The sequence below is a fragment of the Pinus tabuliformis genome, chromosome 8, assembly GCF_031772625.1.
Source record: "Pinus tabuliformis cultivar Carrire ecotype Pingquan chromosome 8, CPIR1, whole genome shotgun sequence".
Classification (NCBI taxonomy): Eukaryota; Viridiplantae; Streptophyta; class Pinopsida; order Pinales; family Pinaceae; genus Pinus; species Pinus tabuliformis.
The window spans coordinates 420,382,287-420,409,411 of record NC_142294.1 but is presented as its reverse complement, the minus strand read 5'-3'; positions in this window follow the sequence as shown (position 1 = coordinate 420,409,411).

Below are 27,125 nucleotides of genomic sequence, written 5' to 3'. Positions count from 1 at the left end.
GAATTCTTGGCTGTGGTCCATGCACTGAACAAGTTCCGACATTATATCACTGGCTATCAAACCTTTGTACATACAGATCATGCTGCAATTAGATATTTAATGAATAAACCAGATGTGAATGCTCGTATTATTAGATGGTTACTTTTGTTGCAGCAGTTTGATTTGACCATTGTTGACAAACCAGGTAAAGAAAATGTTGTTGCTGACTTTTTATCTAGATTGGATTTGTCTGCAGATGAGGATGGAACAGTGGATGACCAAATGCCCGATGAACATCTGGTTGCTATCTCAGTACTCTCTCCATGGTTTGTTGATATAGCAAACTACCTTGTTTCAGCACAGTTCCCTCCGCACCTATCTTCAAGAGGGAAGAGCAGAATCATCAGAAAAAGTGCCTCATTTACTTGGATCGGGGGAAACCTGTTCAAGCTTGGCCGTGATCAAATCTTAAGGCGTTGTGTAAGGGAGGAGGAAGTCTTTGATATCCTCCTCACCTGTCATGATGGGCCTTGTGGAGGACATTTTGCAGCAAAGAGGACTACCTTCAAAATCCTGCAGGCAGGCTACTATTGGCCCACACTTCATCAAGATGTCAGAAGGTATATCAGCCAATGTGACCGATGCCAAAGAATGGGGAAACCGACTCAAAGGGATGAGATGCCTCTCCAACCTCAAGCGACTCTTGAGCCATTTGAGAAGTGGGGTATGGACTTTATGGGTCCAATCAACCCTCCTTCGAGGCAAAGGTCTTACATCATTGTGTGCATCGACTACCTGACAAAGTGGGCAGAGACTAAAGCAATCAAAGAAGCAACAGAAGAAAAGGTGGCTGAGTTCTTAAGAGAGAACATCTTCTACAAATTTGGCTACCCAAGAGAGCTGGTCACCGATCAAGGAAGCCAGTTCACATCCAACTTAATTGAAGACCTACTAGCTCATCATAAAATTAAGCATAGGACTTCCACCCCCTATCATCCACAGGCAAATGGGCAAGTGGAAGTCACCAATAGAGAATTGGAAGGAATTTTGACTAAGGTGGTGAGCAGCAGTAGGAAAGATTGGGCAGATCGCCTGGTTGAGGCCACATGGGCTTCCAACACCACCTGGAAAACCACCACCGGCTTCACACCTTATGAGCTGGTCTATGGGAAGAAAGCTTTGCTGTCCATTGAATTTGAATACAACACTTTGAGGATGGCAGCTCAGCTGGACCTAGATCTCAGCCGTGCACAACAAGAAAGGTTATTGCAGCTGAATGGACTGGACGAGCACCGAATGCAGGCCCTCCTTCACTAAGAAGTGGTTCAACTTCAGAGAAAGGTGTGGCATGACCAACACCTCAATGACAAGCAATTCCAGCTAGGAGATTGGGCATTGCTGTATGACTCCAGGCACAAAGATTTCAAGGGGAAGCTGAGAACCAGATGGCTGGGACCATATGCAGTGGAAAAATGTCATGAAAATGGATCTGTTCTTATTCGGACCATTGATGAGGAAGCCATCCCCATGCTTGTCAATGGGCATCGACTGAAGATCTACAGGAAACCTCTCTCAAGACAAGAGTTCATCAAAACTATGGAGAAATCAGTGTTGGTCATAGAGAAGGGTTCTGCCTCTGCTTTGGGCATACCCTGAAAGATTTAAAAAGAAAAAAATAAAGAAAAAAAAGAAAAATAAAGATCCTTGGGTGAAAACCTTTCTGAGGCTCCCAAGGCAGGTTGTAGGGGTGAAAACCTCATTGAGGCGCCCCTATTGTCTTTCAAAAAAAAAAAAAAAGAGATTTGAAAAAAGATCCTTGAGTGAAAACCTCTCTGAGGCACTTAAGGCAGATGGCAAGGGTGAACACCTCATTGAGGAGCCCATGCCATCTTTCAAAAAAAAAAAAAAAAAAAAACAATAAGCAAAAGAAGACAGGGACAACAAGTTTATAATGTGGAAATGCATGCAGGTTGCAGGTGTTCTATGAAGGAGAGGATGTCTCTCAACTCAAAGTCCAGGATCCTTATCATGCTGCCAGGAGACCTCACCAGCACCTCCTCCAAGAATACTCATCTTCTCCAAGGTATGGGCACGATTTCATCACAGCTTAAGTCTTCTACAGGAAGGTGCAGACTTTCTACAGGAAGGTGCAGACTTTCTACAGGAAGGTGCAAACTTTCTATAGGAAGTTCTGTATTTCTACAGGAAACTTCCTGTAGAGGTTTTGGACGGCCCAGAACTGATTATATGACGAGATCTAATGACCAAGGTCCGGTATAGACGCATGCAAGCCACCATCTTCTCCCTCACACACTGCTGTCACCTCTTTCTACCACCCCTGTCGACATGCAATGAAGATAACTGCACCATCAAAGCAGATCATTGAGTTATCAAGAGAAAGCAATTTTTAAAAATGAAAAAACGTTGAGATGCCATACCATATCCATCCCAGCCATCCATGAGCTCTGTGAGCGTTATCGTGAGGCCACTGCCTTCGTCGTGCAGCATGCACCCGAGGAGGAAAAACTGCTACAGGACATCCTGCCGGAGTCTCGTAGAAGTTTAGCCAACTAGAGTGCACACCATTCCACCACCTGCAACATGCAAAGATCACGCGGGCACATGCAGCTGAAGCATCAAATTCATCGTCAGCGGCCTGTGAATATGAACCTCCGGGCCTGTGCAAATCCACAAGCAGCAAATAAATCCACTCATCGTCGTCCAAGGGCCTGAAAAATCGTGTTGCGGCCGCACAGGTAAGTGCCTCGACCCTTTCTTCCATCGAATCACATGAATTTTACTTTGAAAATGTTTGCGAAGTGTAAAGTGAACGGGTTGAGCGGTCGTATGGCCATCCGACTAGCCACGTCGACCAGTCAGTGGTCTAGTCGGATGTTTGAACGGTGGTCGTGGCAAAAAGGAACGGGCAGTGCACACGTGAGAGCCATCCAGTCGGGAAAAACAAGTTTTAACAGAAGTGACGGCGGCGGATCTGTGGGGAATGATGCGGCAGTAAGGGAACTCACAGACGAATGATGGAGTGACGTCGTCCAATGGTCCGGCAAGGACAACTCACCCCCGTGCCACGGATTCTGTCGAATTCAAATCTAATCGGCTAGATTGCCAGCCCACGCATTTATCATTCACCGTTTGAAAGTCGAGTGATCATCCGGATCCCTCTGCAGCTCGACACTCCAAGTCTTTGGCCATTCGAACGCCTGTTAAGCAGCACCAAGAGCGCAGACCCACTGCAGTATCCTCCAAAATTCATGTGCTGCTTCTACAGGAAAGTTGTTTCTACAGGAAATCGGGTTCCTCATGTCAAAAGGTGGCGGATTAAAAAGGTAAGCCTGAACTCTCCATGCAATTGGTTTTGAGGGTGGCAAAATCGACGTCTACAGTCTGGTCGCAGAAAATTTTTGCAAATATTGTCTGTCGTTGCATGAATTGTCGTCCTACAGGATGTCAGTATAATTAAGTTGTGTTAAGATCCTCGGGAGATAAGCTTCGTGAATTGTATGCATGACAGAGGCGTAATTCTACGCCCTGTCCCAGTAGGCCAATTTTCTTCCGCATTTGCCACCTCCAGCTAACGCAGCAGTTTTTCACCATGTCGGGTGGGTTCATTAGAAGGGAACCAACTGATTCAACGAAGTTAAGAGAAAATCCTGAGGTGGTGGAGCTCTTCACACGAGCGCAATGGATATCATTCTGTGACAAATTGCAGGGCTATGACGACGAGGTGGCAGAGGAGTTTTTGCAAGCTCTGAGGCCGAAATCCAAAACATTGGCCACCGTCAACTTCAGGGGTTTGTGTCTCAAACTCACCCCACAATTCATCAGCCGAGTTACTGAGCTCCCAATGGGATTACCATGGGATAAAGAAGAAAGAAAATTGGGCCAACAGGCTAAGAAAGAATTCTTTCCACCAGAGGAGGAATTCTCAGAAGATAAAAATGGGGTTCGTAGAACCAGTTTACTGCCACCGTGGAGTGAAGTTAGCCTTCAGATCATGAAGTACATCACCTGCGAAGGTCGGTTTAGCATTGTATACGGGTACCATTTTCGGTTACTCACGGAATTAAGGCACCAGATGGACCTACCTGTAGAAAACAAACTCAGTCTCCCCTACTTTCTACTACAGTCTCTGATTGAGTGTGCCACCAAGTTGAAAGAAGGCACACCAGACCAGGTATCCCACCATGGACTCATCAAACTCCTCTTGGAGGATGCGCTCCACACATACAAGGTTCCTCTCTCATGGGAAGCCTTCAGAAATTTGACCAAGGATGGTGATATAAAGATGCTGACCGAAGAGCTTGGTTCATCTAGCAGTGAGGAGAAAGAGTCAGTGCCCGCAGGGAAGAAAGAAAAAAGCCAGAAGACCACGACCACGGAGTAGAAGAAAGAGCAAAAGAAGAAACAAGAGAAAAAGGGTGCCAAAGAGAAGGATGACACACCCATTTTGACGGCAAGAGAGAAAAGATTGCAAAGCAGAGTGGACAAGGCTGAGAAGGTCCACATCAGCAAAAGTGCCTCGACAGCAACCACAACCAAGTCAAAAAGTAAAACTCATGCAACAAAACAAACCAAAGCGGTGACACCTGTTTCTACAGGAAAACCGAAACCGGCTTCTACAGGAAGCCCGAAATTAACTGAAAAAGGATCTTCTACAGGAAGCCTGAAATTAACTAAAACAGGGCCTTCTACAGGAAGCCCTGAAAAAGTGAAACCCAAGGAGAAGAAAGCTGACATTCTTGCAAGGGAGGCAGCAGCTGTGCTGGCCGCCCTCAGCACACCTTCTAAGCCAAAGGAAAAGAGAAAGAGGGAGACCCCTCTATATTTTAAAGCTAGAAGGAGTGTGAGAATAAAGACGGGCAAGCCACAGCCTCCGTCCAGCAGCCCAATCATTATCGAAGATGCCCCTACTTCGCCCAAGGAGAGGTCCCCCTCGAGGATATCAGTCACCTATGAGAGGGGGATCCCGAAGAAAACTACTGGGAAAGAAAGGTTAGACCAATTGACTACAAAAGCTCGGCTACAGGATGCTGAGGATGCTCTACAGGAAACCTTAGCCAGGCTTAAAGAAACTGAGAGAATGGAAGGAGAAGCACCCTCATCACCACCGAGGGAGGGCGAAGTAGAGCCACCAAAAGAAGTGGAGAAAGAGCATATACCAGATCCCAGCCCTCAGCCAAGTCTGAGTTCATATTACAACTTTTTAAAGGCTGGCAAAATTATACCTCAGAAATTTACTGTGCCATTGGTTTTTGCATTGGAGGAAGAAAGAGTCCGTACACACACGTGGATGAAAATAGCCAAGTCAAAGGGTGTGGCGGACATAGGTCCCTTGCAGGAGCATCTGAAGGAGGTCAGAAGTGAATTATCCATGGCTAAACACGTGGCAAATTGCCAATGAGTGTTCTTATAGGAAGAAAACCAAAAGCTGAGATTGCAGCTACAGGAGCTGAGGGCAGGGACAAGTACATCCTCCAAGGACACCACAGCAGAACAACAAGGCAAAAAGGAACTGAACACCGGTCTTGGGGAGCCAACCACACATCTACAGGAAGCAGAACAGCAAGCACAAATTGAGGTGCAAGCTCTCAGACAACAACTGCAGCAGAAAGAGGCACAATTGGCCTGCATGGCCAGTTGGGCCATGGATGCTATACAATGCAGGCAGCCGGCCAAATCCTATGGCCTGTACTTGAAAGACCAATGGCTGCAATTTCAAATCAATACCTTGGTGCAAAGAGGTATCTCTTAGCTCCAAGACCCACAGCAATTCGCTGAAGTATGCAGCACCAGCTCATCAGCGGATAAGGCCAAATTAGCGGAGTTCTACCTCCATAATTTGGCCCTGCCTAATGTAGTTTCATGGGATCCCAATACGGCCTTGGGAGATATGCAATTAATGGCATTTGCCTCATGGCTGAACCATGAGGACAAAAGAGCAGCAGAAGCCAAAGCGGTCATGAACCGGGAGCTGAATGAGCCATTGCTCATCAGACCAGAACCAGGGGATCCAGTTGCACTAATCTTGGCACACTAACATTTGTCCACTGACCCTCAAGCTTCATTGAGATATATGGATCAACAAGCCCAAGCCATAGCTCATTTTGAGGACATGGAGAGATTGTTAGGAGACAATGTTGTTCAAGCATGCACTCGCAGATGGAATACATTGGCCCGCAGTCTGAAAATCCGAGAGTATCATACCCCAACTCGGATGAGGGAAGCTCTGGTACGGGTGGCCCTCTATAAGAAATCCATGCAAAACCTCCAGGCCAGCTGGATTGGCCTTAAGCTAAGCCCACCACTGCTGCTAGGATTGATGGAAGGCAGCACAGAGAAAGATGATAATGAACAGTGGGAAGAGGTGAACAGAAGGGCTGGGTTCCATATCAGCAAGGAGGACATTACTACAGAGGCTTGGGATGTAAGGGTGGCAGTAAAAGCAATGAAGGATGAAGAGTTGGACTAGTTGCTCAAGGATGAGCAAATATTTTAGCTGGGGGGTGATGATGAGCCCCAAATTTTGGTAACATTTTGGGATCATTTGGCCTACTTACCTTGCTCAACCCTTCATTTTTTATCACTTATGCATCATTTCTTAGTATATTCATGTCATTTGTAGGAAGGAGGGCAGTCATTATGCCTATGTGGCTAATACATGTTTATTTCAGGTATTTTTGACATTAAATGGAGCAAAACCACGCAGATGGAGGCAAGGAGACAGCCAAGGCGGCATTGCGGGTTTGTAGGAAGGTTGTCCATAGCCTTGAATGACCTTCCTCGTGATCTCCACCCCAACTCCGAGCTCCAACAGCTATCACCACCGAGCTAGAAGGCAGCCAACGGATTCTACAGGAACAACAGTTTACTTTTAGTTGGACAGCCAAGCCCCACTAATTTAGGAGGCCAGCTTGGCCTTCATAATGTATAAATATTGAGGCTGTAGCCTTCGATGGGGACTTTTGAACCTTTGTTGCAGATTTTGAATCACGAGCTATAGCTCTGTTTTGCTCTTTGTAAACCATTTTTGGCATGTTGTTAGACTTATGATTATGATCTTTTAATAAAAGGCAGGCAGATTTGAGTTCAATTCTAAGTTCTTAGAGGAGCTATAGCTCTCAGGTTTGGGCTCAACCTGAGAGCAATAGGCCTCCTTTCTTTGTATTGTTACTTGTCTTTTCTTTAGCATCATATTTCTTGTCCTTTACATGCACTTGGAAAACACAGTTTGTTGATTCGAATTTCTTGATGTGATTAAGTAGGTGAGCTTTATGGATAAAGTGCTTTCAGTAGTTTAGATTAGAGTAGGAGGATTAGAATTCATCAGAGTTCCAAGAAAAGGTTGATTGTACACTCACTTCCACCTCTGTTTAGAGATTGGGTGTGTAGACCGTTCCAACCACCAAAAACGCAGTTTTATATGTTCATGCAAGCTTTAACGCAATAATTTCAGTTGTAGAAGTTTCCATGCACTTAGATTTCATGGAATAACTCTTTGTTTCAGCACCATGCACGACTTCTCTCTAAAACTTACATTGTTGTTCTTTAGTTTTCAATAAAACAGTTAGAATAGGTTGATGAATTCTCGGTTTTGTGCAAGACAGAGGTGATTTGTTTCATTTACACTACGCAACATCACTCTATCATTCCCTTATCCTTTTCAGTCGTGCCTAAGCCATCTACTTACCCCCCAGCTAGATCATTCACCCACCAACTCTTCTATTATCCACGTTGTTTTATCTTTTCGGCCTTCCATTGCCTCCACCCTTCTATCGACCAACCAGCTTTACACACCCCCTCTCCATCTCATCTCTCTGTCCATAAGCCATCACAAGCTCCCCTCTCATCCTACCTATCCACCCATATAGCTCATCCACTCCTCCATCACCCAAAACTCTGATTGCAGAACATCCTGTAGAAGTTAGCAGACTTCCTGTAGAAATCTCGAGCTTCATGTAGGATCCCCTGTAGACATCCTGTAGAAGCTTGCAAACATGGTTGCCAGGCATCTGAACGTTGTGAACTTCTGTGGAATGATGTTAGGGATCCCCTGGAACCTCTTAGAGTCCTCCTGACCTTTTCCAAGCCTTCCTCCCCTTGAACTACCCCTGCACAGTCAAAGACCCAGTAAGAAGCACAGTCATAATCACTACAACCACTTGAGCAAAAACACAAAAACATTTTCTCTTCAGATGAAAGTAGTTTAGACTCATGCATCTCATCTCACTAGAAGTAATGGCATCATTTTTAGAAGTTGCATTCCCACCATTGCATCGTAAGGATTAAGCTGGTCAGATTAGGGTTTACTAGGGTTTCCATGTTTTGTTGGCTTTCAGTTCATTCTTGCAAAGTAGGTTAATTTCCTTTGAGATAGCTTTCGTTCATCACTTAAAAAGCTTCTTCTGAGAACATATAGAAGTTGGCTTGAGCCCTAGTGGACTTGTGCCAGCTGACCAAGTGACAGCTGCGACAAGAGCTAGTACTTGTGCATACAGCACCGTCGCTTCCAAGTTTGTTACGAACTATCGGGTTGATAAAATTAGAGAAGGAAGCTCCAGGAGTTGTAGCATTATTGCTACAATACTGGAGCCCACCAGGGAGCATTGAGCATGTTTATGTCAAAACTAGGGAAGGAGAATTGGACAATAGTGAAGCAGGTTTTCAGGTAATTTTGTGGCACTAGTGATTATGGTTTGTGCTACCAAGGAATACCAGGATTAGACAAGGTTTACGACATTTGTGGATTTTTTGATGCAGACTGGGCTAGAGATTTGGATTAGAGAAGATCTATAAGTGGGTATGTGTTTAACTTATTTGGAGGTGCAGTCAATTGGATGAGTAAGAGACAACCTGTAGTGGCACTTTCAACTACAGAGGCGGAATACATGGAAGCCACTCATGCAAGCAAGGAAGAAGTTTGGTTGCAAAGATTGTGTTAAAGTATGGGGTTAGAACAACTAGCTATAAGGATAGACTGTGATAACCAAAGTGAAATTTTATTGGTAAGAACGCTGCTTATTATTCAAAGACAAACCACATTGATGTTTAGTATCACTTTGTGAGGGATATGGTTGAGGATAAAAAGGTTTTTCTGGTAAAGGTGGACGCTTTAAATAATATTGCTGATGCATTAACAAAGTTTGTGAGCACTGAGAAGTTCTCTTAGTGTAAAGAAACAATGGGCGCTGTAGGGTTGGACCAATGACTAAGTTGTCCTGTGGAAAGAAAACAAAAAGTGGGAAAATGTTTGGTGTGTGTTATATTTTTTCCACGACTACCCCACATGTGGGGGGGGGGGGGGGGTCACACATGGGGTGGTAGCACCCCTGCACGAGGTCCAGGGTAGTGCCCTTGTAAAAGCAATTGGACCCTATATTAGGTGCATGAACCTATCTATGGTTTTGTGCATGGATTTCACAAATGGTTTTGGGCATGATGGTTTTATGTCCATGGTATTTTGTAGATTTGGTCAAGGGAACTACGGTTATGTTCTAATCCAAGGTTAATGGATGCTTTAGCATGTATATATATGTATTGAAACATTGGAAGGAATATAATGAAAAATCAATCTAGTAGTCCCAGTTTTAGGATCCAGGGGAAAATCTCTATGTATATATTTTTATGTTTTATGCTATCACTATTTTTTATTTTCTATTTGTAGAATTCATATGTAGGTAATTTCTGTATGGGGTTAAAACCTACATGACACTCTAGATTCTAGTTTTTTTTTAAACCAAATGAGTCATACTATAATAGTTGAGGAATATTCTATGTGTATCATGTATATTACTTGTTGGAGATCTTTGGGATCTCTAAAAACGAATCAATCACCTACCACTCTGAAAATATTTTATGGAAGAGGATTTAGACGTTATGTCATTTTAAATTACTTACCCGTGGAATTAGAATGTAAAACAATTGTTGTCGTAGTAGAAGACATTGACCCTTAGATCGACTAAAACTTTATACTAGGTCAGGGCTGGACATACACCATGTATGCAGTGGTGAACACTCATTCAAATGATACCTTTTCCCCATCAAGAGATAATAATTAAAGTAGACCAACTAGATTTTTACACTTTCAATCGAAATACCACTCATTCTGTATCCTTTGTGGAAAAAATGCCTAGTTCTTATGCGAGTGTTTGTGTGGGTCCAGTTAAAGATTGATCATAGATGGGAACCTTTCTGATCCCTCCACCCAATGCTCCTCTTGTAGTTCCTCAAGTCAATATGATTTCATTAAGCACTTCAGAATCATATGACCCTTGAATAGTGCTTTCTCAATCAACATTTACCAATTATAGTGATTGAATGCCTTTCACCCTGATGGAATTAGATTATGAACTCATTCAATTGCCCTCTGAACCCATTACTGAAACAAATGACCAGGTGAACATGATCATCAATGAGTATTCTTAGTCATCCTAGTTGGTATATATTTCATCTCCGAATCCTTTTGGCGATGTGTTTCCTAGAGACGAAAGAATTATGGAGGTTATTATTGAAGGAAATGTATCTAGGCTAGGTCTTCATAAATGTAATTTTGATATGTGTACTTATTCAAGAAAAGAGATTTTTTTTTAATTATTTTGTTAATGAGTTTCTTACTCATTGAAAATAGGTCAAGCACATTTTCAAGTGCTTTTAGAGAGTCAAAGTGAAAATGTAATTATGATAAGACCCTTTGAGGGCATGTTACATCATGTAAGTCATACAAGGTCATGGGAACACCTCCAAGCATGATCAGATCCTCTCCTAGCACCAATTAAGTATACAAGTAGCAAAATAGTGAATAAAAATGATTTATCAAGCAAACTTTAAGTCCGCCTAAAGGAATCTAGTCAAGTCAGCTTAATTGGAGGGACAATCCTCTATTTATAGAGGTTGTCCACTCCAAAATATAATGCAAATCAAGATCTGAAATAAGTGAAGAAGGGTAGCCGAGTAAGGGTGAAGAAAAGACAGGTTTGAGGAGCCTCTAGTTTAGCGAAGGAAAATAAACTAAAGCCGCAATCAAAGGGATTTTTTCTAAGGAGAAAACCAGCCACACGTGTGAGGAACATAACCATCCCTACAGTCACAATAGCATTAATATAATATTCACACATATATCATTTTTTGGAATTCAAACTAGACTTACTAAGCCTCCTATCCAAGTGTAGAGAGAAGGACATCAAGAGAATTTATAAGAAGCCATATGTATACAGCTAGTAGCCTCCCATGTGTGAAGACTAGGGCCACAGTGCTGTCACACTCAACCTACTACCATGCATCAAAAGGGAACTCAAATGATCTAGAGAAGGAGTGAGTATCCCTAGGTGAAGGATCTCAGTAAGTAGAAATATCTCTCCTAGAAGATCTACTTAATATAGAAGGAAGAATGAAGTGCATGAAGAAGGAGCAGAAGTGCCAGAAGATAGAGGTCCATGTGTCAAAAGTTATAGTGCATGAAGAGGAAGGATTTGACTTATGCTTGGTGGATATCCTAGTCAAGGGTATAGGGTTTGGAAATTGTTAGAATAAGAAGCTTCAATAAGATAAATATTATAAAGGGTTTTCCTCTCAAGAGTGGAGAGGGTTTCTCCTTGGCAAAGAACCAAATTATGTGTTCTTGTTATTTTTTTTTGGTAGTAGTTCGATGAAGCACACACATATGCACTAATAGGAAGAAGAAGAAGAATAAGCTAAGAATAAAAATAAAAAGACTTAACAAATTGTTATCAAGTCTCAGAGAATCATCACAACACTACTTTGACCTAGATTCTCTAACATGGTATTGGAGCTAATATGACACATCAAGGAAAGGGAAATTCAAGAACACTCATCAAGGGGAAGCACCTACAAAGTTGAAGCATCAAGCCTATAATTCTCAATCAATTCAATCTAAAGAAGGGTCTACAATCCATCATTTACCAAGGAGATATACAATCCTAGAAGAAGAGCCTTACATAAAGGTACCTACAAAGAAGAGCAGATTGGAGCAAGCTACAAGTCATCAAGAAAATCTCACCATAAAGCAAGAAGGCAACTTGAAGAGCATCAAGATCTAGGGAAGACAATCCACCAAACCTTCAAGGAGCAAGAAATTTCATTACATATCAAAATCTATCAAGTAAGTATTAAAGCACATCACTCCTTAAATTTAGATCAGTGCAATTAGGGCTCATTAAACCCTAATTCAGTTGTTACATGCCCTAGACAAGTCATTTCATTGAATGCTTCCATCCATGAAAGATTCCTAGACTGAAGCTTTGTTGAAATGCCTCCTTGGGACACTAGCGCAGCCTTGGTCAGGGGTAACTACGCTGCAAGGTAGGCAGGCCCATTATGGCCTGCACTACAGTGCACTTAGGCCCTCTTTGACCTGCGCTAGGTGAGATTGAGTGAAATTTGCATAGGGTTCTAGGAATATTCCTTGATTCTAGATCATTCTATAAGGATCCCATCCCTTATCTCCTCCTATGAGCTCGAAATTGGATAAGCTAAGGATCCATTAACCTCCTATCCTCTCAACCCTTACTCCATGGAAGCTAACTCCAAGTTTGGAAGGTCATTCAATACCATCATTTGTGACAAAACCACCTCCATTTCCTATAAATTGACCACTCATCATAGTGATCAGGGGGCTAGAATCTGAATTTTGTAAGGAAATTCTGTTGGTTTGAGAATTAAGTTCATTTAAAGCAATGTTATGCTCCCAAATTGGTGTGCTTTTGATGTGGCAAGGGTTGGACTAAAGCTAAAGGAGTGGCACAGGATCGAACTGTATTGGGTGAAACTCTTCCTTCTACATTAATAAATGTTTTATTCCTTTTCTCATATTCTTGTGCATATCTATGATGATTATGTGTTTCAATGTCTTCGATTCCATTGGTTTATAGTAGAAATATCATGTATGCTTTGATCATTTGTTATTATTGTTTCTATTGACACAGGCACCTATTGAGTGGATTTAGTTCAAGTGGGAGTGATAGGAGCGATTCAAAGGGGATCAAGGAAGTGAAAGACTACAAGTAAGTTCCTTCATCTCATTTATCTACTATAGGAAAAGGTTAAACTACTTTCTTTCTGTTGTTCTAGGTGTAGCTACCCACCTAGGGAAAATGTGTTTATCCGTAGATGCAAATTCCATATAAAAAATTGGCGACTCCACTGGGGAATGAATGTCATTCCTGGTAGTTTACCCTTATCATATTGCATCCTAGTAGACTTTAATTGACTTCATTGATCTCCTTTTAGTCATTTTGAAGCTTTTTTGTCGAAATTTGCACTAGAATGCCTATTTTAGGAATGTGCTAGTACCAGTGCACTCTTGGCCAGGGGACAGTGCACCCTTATCTTAGAGACAGTGCTCTGCAATGCACTATCTTCCACATAAACTTGTGTTGGTCCCTCTCAAGCTAAAAAACCCATCTTTTTCTTTATTTTTCCAAAGTTTCTTCTGATGTTGTTTGCTGAAAGATCAAAGTTTTTTATGCCTTTGAAATCAATTTGCATTTTGTCTCCTAGTCGTACTTTGACCTTGATTTTTTAGTGTTTCTTAAGAGATTTCTTTATCATTATTAATTCACTGTCAAATTTAGCTTACATTGATTAGTCTTTACTTTTCTAAAAAATAATTGTCATAAAGTCTTCATTTCTTTGAAAAAGAAACTATTGTAAAGTCTTAGTTTCTTATGAAAAGCATTGATTGATCGTTTGTGCATCTAGTTCATTTTCGTTCATCTAAACACTAAAGGCACTGAAAAGAAAAGCTTTCATTGTGCATATTGTATTTTCTGAATGCTTGATAGGAATAGCTAGGGAAATTGCATTAGGTGTGATCTTTGCTCTTTGTCAAAGATCTGATTGCTCTATCCCTTACTAGTTATGGTTTTCATTGTTAAAATCAAATGAAAAGAATGTTTTTCCATCATACTTTCATTCTAGGAATTGCAAACATACATCACATGGTGAACCTTGAAAGGAAAATTCTTAAGAATCTCAACTTAAAAGTTATCTCAATTAACCTAATGCAACATTGTAACTTAACGTATAACATTTAGAGGTCTAGCCTAGAGACGTGTTCCAATGTTGTTAAACATAGCAGCTGTCGCTAATGCTCTGTGATAAATTCCAAGTGTGATACCTCATTTCATGTACGTAATTATATCATAGCTTGTCCATGCACTTTTGGGTATATAGGATGGTGTTACAATACGAAAAGTATAAAGGAATGCTCTCACTGAGCAGTTTCACATTAGACAACACTAACATGGATTGGGCATCCATGTACTTTCATGTATATTTGAAAGGACTACATTAGGTTGTTATCCATACATAGGTAACCAAGTCGGTCTCCTTGTATATTGTGATACACCGAAAATACCATTCGAGGAGACTACCTACACGTATGTTAAGTCCTTGGTTTACTGAGGTAGTATATTGAAGTTCACAGTTACTTGGTAATCCTTTTGCCTAGATTATCCCTATTTTGTTTTGTTATGTTATTTTATTAAAATAAAATTAACTGACCACAGATAACATCCTCCACTTCACTCCTTAGTTGATCTTAGGTTGAGACATATGGCAACAACTCTAGAGTCCACCGATCAAGGAATTCCTTTTGATGGGAATCCTAGTCCTTTCCCTCCTTTCAAAAATATTGGTGCTCCATATATAGCTATATTATCCCCTCTGGGATTTAACATTGGCTTTCCAATATGGATTTTTTAAACCTCCTTGGTTCAAAATGTCGTGATTTCCACAATCAAGTATTCCTACAACTGGACAAAATCAACCTCCACTTGATCCTAAAAATGACCCTTTACCTTAATCGTCGGTTGTTTCTTCCTCCCATTCTTCCTCTTCACCTGGTGAGAGTATTGACAATAGTAACCTAGTGGATAAGAAGAAGAAGCAAGGGAAGAAGAAGAAGAAGAAGAAAACTTAGTAGGGGGGAAACCAAGAAACCATTGCTTCGAATGTGACTTCTAATTAGAAATCATTCGATAAACCTCACAAAACTTGATATCCTTGCATACTTTGTACAGGAGACCATCTTATTCGAAATTGTTATGGTATTCATCAGATCATAGAAGAATGGTCTTCTCGTTCATTTCATCATGTGTCATCAACTTCTAGAAATCATGCTCATGACACACCATCAACTAGTGGTAGTAAAGTTCATGGAAAGAAAGGTAAAGTTAAGTTTCTCTGTAGGTTACGCAAAGGGAATCACCCAATTCACCTTTGTCCCTATCTGGATGAAGCCCAAAAAGTGTTGGATAACCATCCTTCTTCTCTGTAGTGACTTCCATCTGGTTACAGGAGAGTCTCCCTTAATCCTTCACTAGTTGATTAAGTGACTTACCCAAATCAACCATCAGTCAAACCCACTCTCTCTGAATGTGAATCCCATGAGTCTATACCTGACCAATCATAGGTTGAGGAAAAAGTTGACCCGATTTCACCTTTAGTTAATCATACCTTTCTCGTACAGAGTGAGTTTGATACTACTCAGGTTCTTTTTGTTTCTTCAGATTCCAATGAGCTTGGAGGCAACCCTCCTCTTCCATCAAGATAGGAGGAAAATGCTCCCATTCTCATAACTCAAATGGATAATTCTCCCATTCTTACAGTACCCCCTCCAAGCAGTCTAGTCACTTCCTTTGATTGGAATCAATTGACAAGATGTCATCTTCCTTCTCATGTGCCTTTCCAAATCATAGTACAAGTTTATAATATGATTGTATCCGGCGCTATTATAGATGAAGGTGCATCTGTGACTATTCTTTCCTCCACTTCTTGGCAAGCGCTCGGTTCACCGCCACTTGTGCCTATTACCCAGAATCTGTTGGATTTTAATAGAGGAACCAGTCAACCTTTAGGCATCCATTCTCAATTGCATATTACTTTGGGAGGAGAAATTGTTTATCTCAATTTGATGGTATTCCCAGGCCCTTTAGATTACAATTTACTTCTTGAGCATGACTATGTTTATGACATGGGAGCTATTGTTTCAACACTCTTTTCAGTGATGTGTTTCCCGCATGAAGGAAGAATTATCACCGTTGACCAAATTTCATTTCCTGGTCCATATATGGCCTCCATAAAACCATCTTCCCTAAATAGTAATTTTGTCCCAATGGTATCTTCCTTGCCACAGGTTAATTATGTGGCAACCCGTTCCATTCCTCCATCAACTGACGATCAATTCCATGATGTTGTGCATTATGTACTGGGGGCATTGGAACTAGATCTCTCTAATGGATTCCTTACTACATATCCCTTCCAGAGAATTGTTCTTCCATCTGATTGGAATCTCTTGGAAGTCATGACCTCTTATGGGTCATGATCAAGGAATATGAGGATAGTTCCTGACCTTGTGTCAACCTCATTAAAAAATGAAACAAAGGGTATGAGCATAGTTCCTTATCTTGTGTCAAGCTTGTTAAAAAATGAAACAAGGAATATGAGCAAAGTTCATTGTCTTGTTTCAAGCTCATTAAAAAATGAAACAAGGTCCCCTAGAGCAAAGTTCCAACTCAAGTTTTTGACTAGATCTCGTAAAATCCCAGTTGAGTCTTTCACTTGATCTCGTAAGTGAACCTTCATTCCATCCACTTGATAGTCACGGGTAGTCTACTTGGGTGAATGTAATGAAACTTGGGGGGCATTCACCTAGAATCGAGTCATCATGCTGGGGGCATGTAAGCCAATCTCAAGCATAGTTTTTTCTTGTTTCAAGCTTGTGTAAAAATGAAACTGAATCCAAGCATAGTTTTTCATTTCAAGCTTGTGTAAACATGAAACTGAACCCAATCATAGTTCCCAATGGTTCAATCTTGTGCAAAAATGAACCCATCTCCATTTTAACCCTCGTGATTTCCATTCTATCATCCTCTTCCACTAGATGAGCCTTGGTTTTTGTCCTTCCATCATCACTATCTACTTGGCTGATCATACACTTTCACTTGGTTTTTTTACCCTTTTTGAGGAATGGTTGCAATGAATGGTCTTATTAGCCAGCCTCTTCACATAAATCAACATGTTTTAAGAAGTTCCAACATCACCTAAACTAGTTGCTATCCTAGACACCACTCGTTCTTGTAAGTGGAGTCCTCTTCAAGCTCTTTTTAGACTCTTGAAACATGAAAAGAACACCGAGTATTTTCCTTTTTTGACTCGTTAAAAGAAAATAAAAACAGGAGGTCTTCTTTCAAGCTCTTTTCCAACTTTTTAAACACAAAAATATTGTGGGGTGCTTGTCCTTTTCAACTCGTAAATGGATTGGAAACAACATCTACTCAGTATAAGTTTAACCATTTTCTAAACTAGATAGATTACTTATGAAAAAGGAATGCATTGATCAAACATGGTCAATAGGTTCTCTCTTTTATTATTTTGTACTTTTTCAGACTTGAGAGAAAAATTTATGAAAAAGAACTTCTGGAGTTTTCTTTTTGTCCCTTTTCAAACTCTCTAAACATGAAAAAGACTGAGTTCTCATTGTCGTTAAACTTGTTAAAACATCAAATAGATACAAACTTGTCCATCATGACAAGACCAAGTTTCACCTTCACTAGACTCGCTAAAAAATAACGCATGATTACAAGAATGTACCAGTTTCGCATGCAGGAGATTGATAGTGTGGATTGATAGTCTGCTAATGCTTTTGGAGGACCAAAAGCTCCTCAGTGGGTAGGATTGATCCAAGAGGATCTCGAGACACTAAGGGGATGGATAAGGCTCGAAATTCAAAATGGAAGAAAGGAGAATTTGGTGGCATCAGTTGAAAGGGCTTGTCTTCCTGATCGCAATGGTGTGAACGGTTTGTCAATCCGAGCTCATATGCAAAATATAGAGCTCTTCAAAGATTGTATGGTAAGAGAAAAATGGGGCCCACAGTGCGCCACATGGCAACTTGACACTTGGCGTCCCTCCAGTGAACTCCTAAACTTGCATAAGCAACAAATGACATTTTGGTTATAACAATAATTTTTATATAGTTATTAAGCTAACTATATAACAAAACCCAAATTTTAATATACCCCAAAATCCAAATATATATATAATCCAAAACCCCATGGCATGGATATAATGGGTAACGAATATATTTGGTGGAGTATGGTTTAAACAAACTTCAAACAACCCACGTGGAAGGTTGTTAGGATTAACATATGTATATATATATATATATATATATATATATATATATATATATATATATATATATATATTACCAAAATGTATATAACAACCAAAGCACAACTTCAAACCGTCGTATATGCCATAAAGTTAAAGTTATAACCGCGTTACCGTCAACGATGGGTACGTTGGAGGCTTGGGTAGGCGGCCACGTGGTGGTCCCGCCACCCAAAGCCACCCAAAACCATGTACAGCGCCAACCTTCAAGATTTCATGTGGATTTCATTGGGATGGGGAAGGGTGTGGGTCCCGTGAAGTACGGGCCCACCCCCCAACGACAAGATTTTAATATATATTAATACACATAAGGGTTATATATGGTTGCGGTTGGGGTAAATTTATATGGTGTAAAAATAAACCATAACAACCAATGGTAAGTCTGCCATATTATTATTTAAACATCAGATTTTTTTCAGCATGAGGAGGAGAGCAGAGGTACAACAGCCCAGGCATGGAAACCGAGATAGAGGCAGTGGAACCCTGAGCATTCAGAAACCACTGGTGGAACCATGCTTGGCTAAATTTTTGCAGGACGGTGATTTTGGTCCAGTCTCAGAATTGGGCAGGTTTTATATTGATTTTTCACCTCTCGGTGACAGGAATCCAAAGGTGGTGTTAGTTCTGCAACAAAGCTCTCCAATTTTCGGGCATTTTTCAGTATGGAGGTATAATGCTCCATTTTTGTAATTGATGAATGTAACTTCTTTTGATGCCATTTTTAATGAGTGAAGGCCTCCCCATTGATCGAGTAGGGCTCGGAGATGTAGTCCAAGAGGGATGAACTCTGTTATCATGTTCTTGTCTTCTTGTCTTGTCTTCTTCTTCTTTCTCTCACATGTGCACATTTAAAGTTTCTCTTTGGTTAAGCTACAAACTCTATATGTAATTCTTTAAATGCATCTATAAACAAAAGATAACCTGGATCGCTCGACATTATCATTTTCAACTTCATGCTTTAGGGGGCAACTGTTACAGGCCTATTTGGGCACATCACTTCTGACATTCAGATCAGTACAATTAGGGCTCATCAAATGCTAATTCAATTGTTACATGCCCTAGAAAAGTCATCTCATTGAATGCTTCCATCCATGAAAGATTCTTGGCCTGAAGCCTTGCTGAAATTCCTACTTGGGACACCAGTGCAGCCTTGGTTAGGGGTAACTACGCTGCAGAGTGGGCAGGGCCATTCTAGCCTGTAATGCATTGCACTTATGCCATCTTTGACCTGTGTTGGGCGAGATTAAGAAAAATTTGAATAGGGTTCTGGAAATATTCCTTGATTCTAGATCATTCTAGAAGGATATCATCTCTTATCTTCTCCTATGAGCTCGAAATTGGATATGTTAAGTATCCATTAACCTCCTATCCTCTCATCCCTTGCTCCATGGAAACTAACTCCAAGTTTGGAAGGCCATTCAATACCCACATTTATGACAAAACCACCTCCATTTCCTATAAATTGACCAATCATTTAAGAATTAAGTTCATGTCAAGCAATGTTATGCTACCAGATTGGTGTGCTTTTGATGTGGTGAGGGTTGGACTAAAGTGGAAGGAGTGGCACAGGATCAAACTATATTGGATGAAACTCTTCCTTCTACATTAATAAAGAGTTTATTCCTTTTCTCATATTATTGTTCATAACTATGATGATTATGTGTTTCAATGTATTTAATTCCATTGGTTTATAGTAGATAGATAATGTAGGCTTTGATCATTTGTTGTTTCTATTTTTGTTGACACAGGTACCTATTGAGCGGATTTAGTTCAAGTGGGAGTGATGGGAGCGATTCAAAGGGGATCAAGGAAGCGAAAGACTACAAGTAAGTTCCTTCATCTCATCTATCTATTATAGGAAAAGGTTAAACTACTTTCTTTTTGTTGTTCTAGGTGTAGCTACCCACCTAGGGAAAATGTGTTTATCCGTAGATGCAAATTCCATATAACAAGAAGGGTCTACAATCCATCATTCACCAAGGAGGTCTACAAACCTAGAATAAGAGCCTTACATAAAGGCACCTACAAAGAATAGTAGATTGGAGCAAGATACAAGTCATCAAGCAAATCTCATCATGAAGCAAGAAGGTGACTTGGAGAGCATCAAGATCTAGGGAAGACAAGCCACCGAGCCTTCAAGGAGGAAGCAATTCCATTACATATCAAAATATATCAAGTAAGTACATGTCCCCTTCTGAATATAAATGACGTATTTTTGCAAGGAAAGAAATAAATTGGTAGGGACCAGTAACTTTCTTGCATGGAAGAAGAGGACTCATTTACTACTCAAGGAGATTGAACTCCTAAAGCATGTTAAAGGGAATATCACTATACCTACTAAGGAACAGACTCAAGCCTTAGCCAAGTACAATAAGGATGGTACAAGAGCTCAAAGGATTCAGATAGAATGAATGAAAGACTCTCTCATTCCTTATGTTTCCAAGTTTGAGACATCCAAAGAAATTTATGATAAGCTAGTAGATCTATTCTCGGTATCCACAACTAGAGAAGTATTATCTTTGAGGAATGAATTATACAATTTGAAGATAACAAAGGAAGGAATAGCTCCCTACTTCATGAAAATTTCTTAAATGAGAGATCAACTTCAAGAGCTTGGGGAAGTCATGTCTGAGAGAGTGATGACAATTTTAGTACTCAATGCTCTACCTGAGGAGCGGGGAAACTTCACATCTAGCATTTATGCCAAGAAGGAAGTAACCACTCTTAGTGAAATATGGTCTCTATGCAGAACAAAGGAAACCAGACTTAAGGAAAAAGAAGATGTGGGATCAAAGTAGCAAGCATTTACTACCATGGCTAAAAGAAAGGGTAAATTTGGCAAGTTTAGTCCACGAAGAACAAACAAAAAAGACATGTCCAAGATGCAATGTTTTGGATGCCAAGAATACGAACACTATAAAAGGAATTTCCCTAAGCTTAAGAAGGACAACAAAAAAAAAAAGGAAGAGCGAAGAATCTCACTTGACTCAAGAGGTGAAAGAAGAAGGAAAGAAGCAAAAGAAGGAAGATCCTCCAGATCTCTACTATGACTAGGTCAAAACTCTTTACTTCTAGACTTCTTTCTATGTTTTGATTAGAATAGGAACATGTAGGAATAAATTACATTGCATGGCTAGAATCACCCTCTAGAATCTAGCAGCATGATGTACATGGATTTTTAGACAATCATGTAGATGTAGCATTTATGATAAGAAAAAAAATACATAAATAGAAATATCTTCTAGAATATGGGAGCATGGCAGATATAGCTCAAGATATTCATATAGAAGAATCGTACCTAGTATAGGACCTTATTCATGATGAAATAAAAATTGATCATGATAAGAATCATAGAAGACCTACATCATCAAAAGAAAGGAAACATTTGCAAGACAAGGATCTTTAAGATCCTATGATGTCTCATTGGGAATCACATTTATGGGTTTCAAGCAAAGAATGATATGCACGTAAACTAAGATGAAGCAAGGAGGGCCACACCAAAGGATGATCAAAGTAGAATCAAGATGAGGTATGTATGCATCAAAGTTTAAATCACATTTTCAGTTGTATATTATTAAGTCATGGGTATAATTCTATAACATGATCAAGCATGAAAGAATATCTTTCACCAAGAACATGCTCAGAGGAATATACCACAATGCAATGAAGGGCAACAAAAGAGCATGCTCACATAAGGAGCATAAGATTGCTGACAAGAAGCAAGAAGAAATGTTGACAAGTCCAGAAGGCAAGCAATGAAGGAATGCTTCCAAAAGAAGCATTATATGGTTGACCTATCTATCTAAGAAGAAGCAAATGAATAAAGAGATCAAGCATGTGAAGAATACCATGATCACCAAGAATCACTATCTAACAAAATTCCTTGAAAGATATCTTCTGAAAGAAGGCCGGACAACTACAATAAAGGAAGAAAGGACCCTTGACGCCTATGAAGACCTTACAAATATAAAAGGTGTAGATAACTGATTCTACTCTATGAATATGTTGTGATGAAGAAGCCATCCAACAAAAGAAAAATCAATTTTGAAGCAATAAGAGGATGAAGTCATGATGGGCTACTAGTTCAAAGCATATAACTGAGCAAGTATGATAAATCATCCATGAGGAGAGTGATGAGCCTCATAAATGAGTAATTATATGGGCTAATTTTACCTCCTAATCTATTCAAATCAACCATTCTCTTAGCTTATTACATGATTTTCTGATTATATTTATGCTTATAGAGTGAGTTGAGTTAGTTATGATGCCATGAGGTCTAATATGTGTTTAATGCAGCTTATTGATGATTTTTGTGGTCAAATTCAAGGATACATTGGACAAATGGAAACAATAAATTGAAGTGGAAAAAGGAGAGGAATTATACGAGGGAATACCCCTCATTTATTACTCCCCACTTCGAATTCCCCTTCATTCAGCTCATAGTACAAGTAGCCAAGTCATGCATTAGCAGGCAGTCGAGCAAGTGGAGGACAGCTGATGTTTATCTCAAGTTTTGGGAGCCAATCCTCCCTAATTTTGAGGAAGCTATTGGGAGCTTCATTTGTATAAGTAGAGAGGACTAGGGCCTCACTAGGGTTGAACTTTTGTTGAATTTTTTTTGTACTTTTGTTATTGTAAAACTCTGCTCAACTTCGAGCTTAATTTTGGTGATAGTTTCATATAATCTTATTACTATTTTGATAATGAATATGAGATCTTTCTTGAGCTAGCACTGAGTTACCTAAGAGGGATGAAGCTCTTGGGTTAGGGCCCAATCCAAGCAGCCAAGCTCCTCTTGTTTGTATTTATATGCTTTTTTTCAGTTTATGGATTAGTTGTTGTTAGATGAATTTCTTTCTTGGTTAAGAATAGGTTGATTTTGGTGATTTAGAAGCTTGTTTCCATTTATGTTTCACATAGTAGGTTAAACAGTGATATAAAGAATATTCAAAAGGCTAGCAATAGTGCCTTGGCATCTTTTCCTCCCTTTGGGACTATGAATTGAGGCAAAGACCCTCTTGCTACCCCAAAAACACAGATTTTCCTTCTCCATAGGATTTCTAGTGTTTGCAGTTTGTTAGAAGGTTAATTCTTTGCTTTATATCTCTTCCAATATGCTCATTTCTTTATTCGCAATAAGTCTTCTTCCATGCTTTCTTTTCTTGTAGCATTGCTCAACATTCACTTCTATAGATCATAGTTTAGACTAGCTTGATGCAAAATTTTGTTTTTTAGATGTGTTCACTTCCTTGCTTGCTTGATCTTATTGGTTAACTGTTAGTTCTTTTGTAGTAGATCTCTTCTCACAGTAGGTCAGCCTATCAGCCAGCACATTCTCTCCCTAATCTATGCCCTACCGGTTGCTGAAAGTTCACCTCAAATCTGCCTTAGTTTTCTGCATTCTCCCATAGGATTTCTCTCTCTCTCGATCATCGTTCCCTCTCCTAGTGATCCTTGGTGGACCCTAGGCACCCTAACACATCACGCCAACCTTCGTAAACCCTTTCCACCCACTCTCACACCTTAAAAACCTTCAAAACTTCTCTCGGCATCCTCTTATAAACCTCTTGTAGATCCCCTGTGTCCTCCTGTAGATTTTCTTGTAGGATTTCTTTCAAAAGTCGAGTGTGGGAAAATCCTTTAGAAGGCCACCCAAGACCTCGTAGGACCTATCCACACCATCCTACATCTCCTAAAACCCCTAAATCTCCCTTCAACGCCACCTATTCACTTCCACCTTCACACACAATAAAATACATGCATGTCAATTTCACATAAAAAATATATAAAAATCCAAAAAGATTTTTTTTGCTCATTTACTTCTAGAAATAGCTTGAGTAGATGTTGTTTACTTCCATCAGTAGGTAATGTCCTTGATTTCATGGTTTTCATAGTGCTTTCTGCAAAAGTAGGATTAGCTGGTTAAGTAGGGTTTGCTAGGTTTACTTTACAATTCTGTCTTTTTCCTTTCTGCAATTAGAGTAGCCTCTGTACGGTAAGGTTTCCTTTCTTTCATCACATATAGAGCTTCTTATGAATCCATAGAAGTTGGCTTCAGATGCTAGCGATCTTGCGCTAGCTGACCAAGTGATATCTTGCAGTAAGAACTAGTACTTGTGCATACAGCACCATTGCTTCCAAGTTTGTTACGAACTATCAGCTTGATAAGAGTAAAGTAGGTAGCCCAGGATTTGCAGAATTATTGCTGCAATACTGGTGCTCACCAGAGAGCATTCCAAAGCATGGAAAAGATGAAAAATTTGTAGCCAAAGATGACAAGAAGAACCTAATAGTCACTTTCCACAAAGAAATGATATGACAAACCAAGAAGGAAAGTGATTGATGGATGGTGACCTACTAAGAAGAAGCTCGATCGAAGACTTCATGACATCAAGAAAGGAAGAAGATCAAGCAAGCTAAAGGACCCACGAAGAAGAAATTGTTGATGAAGGAAAGAGTCCCCAGTTAAGAGGGAGCTTTGACAGGGTCCTGATCAAGAGGTTGTTTTTGTATCACCGCTAATTACAAAGGAGTGACAATTGTGTATTCCATTTCATGGGTCATGCAATATACCAAGACTAGCAACCGTAAGTCTAGATGAAGGCCATGAATGGAAATGTAGACAGAAGATAGACACAACATTATTGTCTTCACTTAGGAAGAAAGGATGGGAGCATTAGGTAATCATCTGGCATCCGATACTCTTTGGGGATGTGTAGGGAATCCAAGACAAGAGTAGGAAAGAGGACCGATATTCTTTTAGGGCTGGGAAACCAAGGCAAGAATAGTCCTAGAACGTCATACTTGAGAACACCGAGGTGGGTATGTACCTTGAGAGACAATGATGAAGGTTTCTATAAATGATTGGTCTCGCCAACATTATAGCTCATGGTCTCGTAAAGAGATGAATTTGTTAGTCAATGCCTTGCACTATGACAATGCTGATGAATATGATGTTATAACAGATGGATTGCAAATCTGGTTTCTCTTATGTGAATTCTTCATGATTGAAAATTTCCAAACACCTTGTAATGTTGTATGAATACCTCCCTATTTAAGAGGAAGTGTTGAAGGAAATGTAACTAGGCTAGGCCTTCATAAATGTAATTTTTCTATTTGTACTTATTCAAGAAAAGAGCAATTATTTTTGTATTATTTTTCAATGAGTTTCTTTCTCATTGAAAATAGGTCAAGCACATTTTGAAGTGCTTAAAGAGAGTCAAAGTCAAAGTGTAATTATCATAAGATCCTTTGAGGGAATGATACATCATGTACGTCATACAAGGTCATGGGAACACCTCCAAGCATGATCAAATCCTCTCCTAACACCAATGAAGTCTACAAGTAGCAAAATAGTGAATAAAAATGATTTATGAAGCAAATTGTAAGTTGGCCGAAAGGAAATTAGTCAAGTAAGCTTAATATGAAGGAAAATCCTCTATTTATAAAGGTTATCGACTCCAAAATATAACACGCATCAATATTTGAAATTAGTGAAGAAGGGTATCCAAGTAAGGGTGAAAAAAATACAAGTTTGAGGAGCCTCTAGTGCAGAGAAGGAAAAGAGGTTAAAGTCGTAGTCAAAGGGATTGTTTCTAAGGATAAAACTAGTCACACATGTGAGGAACAGATCCATCTCTACGGTCACAATAGCAGTAATATAATAGTCTCAGATATATCATTGTTTGGGTTACAAACTAGGCTTACTAAGCCTCCTATCCAAGTATATAGAGAAGGACCTCAAGCAAAGTTATAAGAAGCCATATACCTACAGCTAGGATGATGCCACATGTGAAGACTAGGGATGCAGTGTTGTCACACTCAACCTACTACCATGCATCAAAATGGAACTCGAATGATCTAGAGAAGGAATGAGTATCCTTCGGTGAAGGATCTCACCAAGTTGAAATATATCTCCTAGAAGATCTACTTACTATAAAAGGAAGAAGAAGCAGAAGTGCTAGAAGACAGAGGTCCATGTGTCAGAATTTATAATGTAGGAAGAGGAATGATTTGAATTATGATTGGAGGATATCCTAGCCAAGGTTATAGGGTTTGGCAGTTGTTCAAATAAGAATCTTCAATAAGAGAAATCTTACAAAGGGTTTTCCTCTCAAGAGTGGAGAGGGTTTGTCCCTGGCAGAGAGCCTAATTCTATGTTCTTTTTATTTTGTTTTGGTAGCAATTTGATGAAACACAAACATATGCATTGATAAGAAGAAGAAGAAGAAGAAGAATTTAACAAGAAAAATAAAAATACTTCACAAATTTTTATCAAGTCTCAGAGAATCATAGCAACACTACTTTTCCCTAGATTCTCTAAGAGTTATGACGTCAGAAGAAATGCCTTAGCACGATTTTCATCATTGTTCTTCCTTTCTTACCAACCTAGACACTGTTGAGATTAACTTTTCTGATCTATTTTCACCTGATATTGTGGATAAAAATTGAATTCTGTATACTAATTTACGAATCTACATCTAAAAATAATTTAGGGAACATATTTACTACTGTTGCAATTGCTATCTTAGTGAAACTAGGAATTATTGAGAATGTTCACATAGGAGCCTCTTGTTTTATTGAAGAAATTCAAACTTACAGGGCCCTATTTGAGGAATTCCAAGATATATTTGCTTAGACATATGAGGAAATGACTGGAATCGACCCAAGTGTTATTGATCATGAAATTAAAACTTATCTGAATTCCAAGCCTATTTGAAAAATATTTTATTTGGTATATTTGTAGAAAGCTACTTCTATCAAGGCTTAAGTTGAAAAAAGTCTAAAACATGGTTTTATATATCCTATTCTATTAACTGGCTGGGTGTCAAATATCGTATTGGTTACAAAGAAACAAGGTACCATTGTTGATTATAGAGATATTAATAGAGCTTGTCCAAAAGAAACCTATCCAACTCCATTCATCAACCAGATCATCG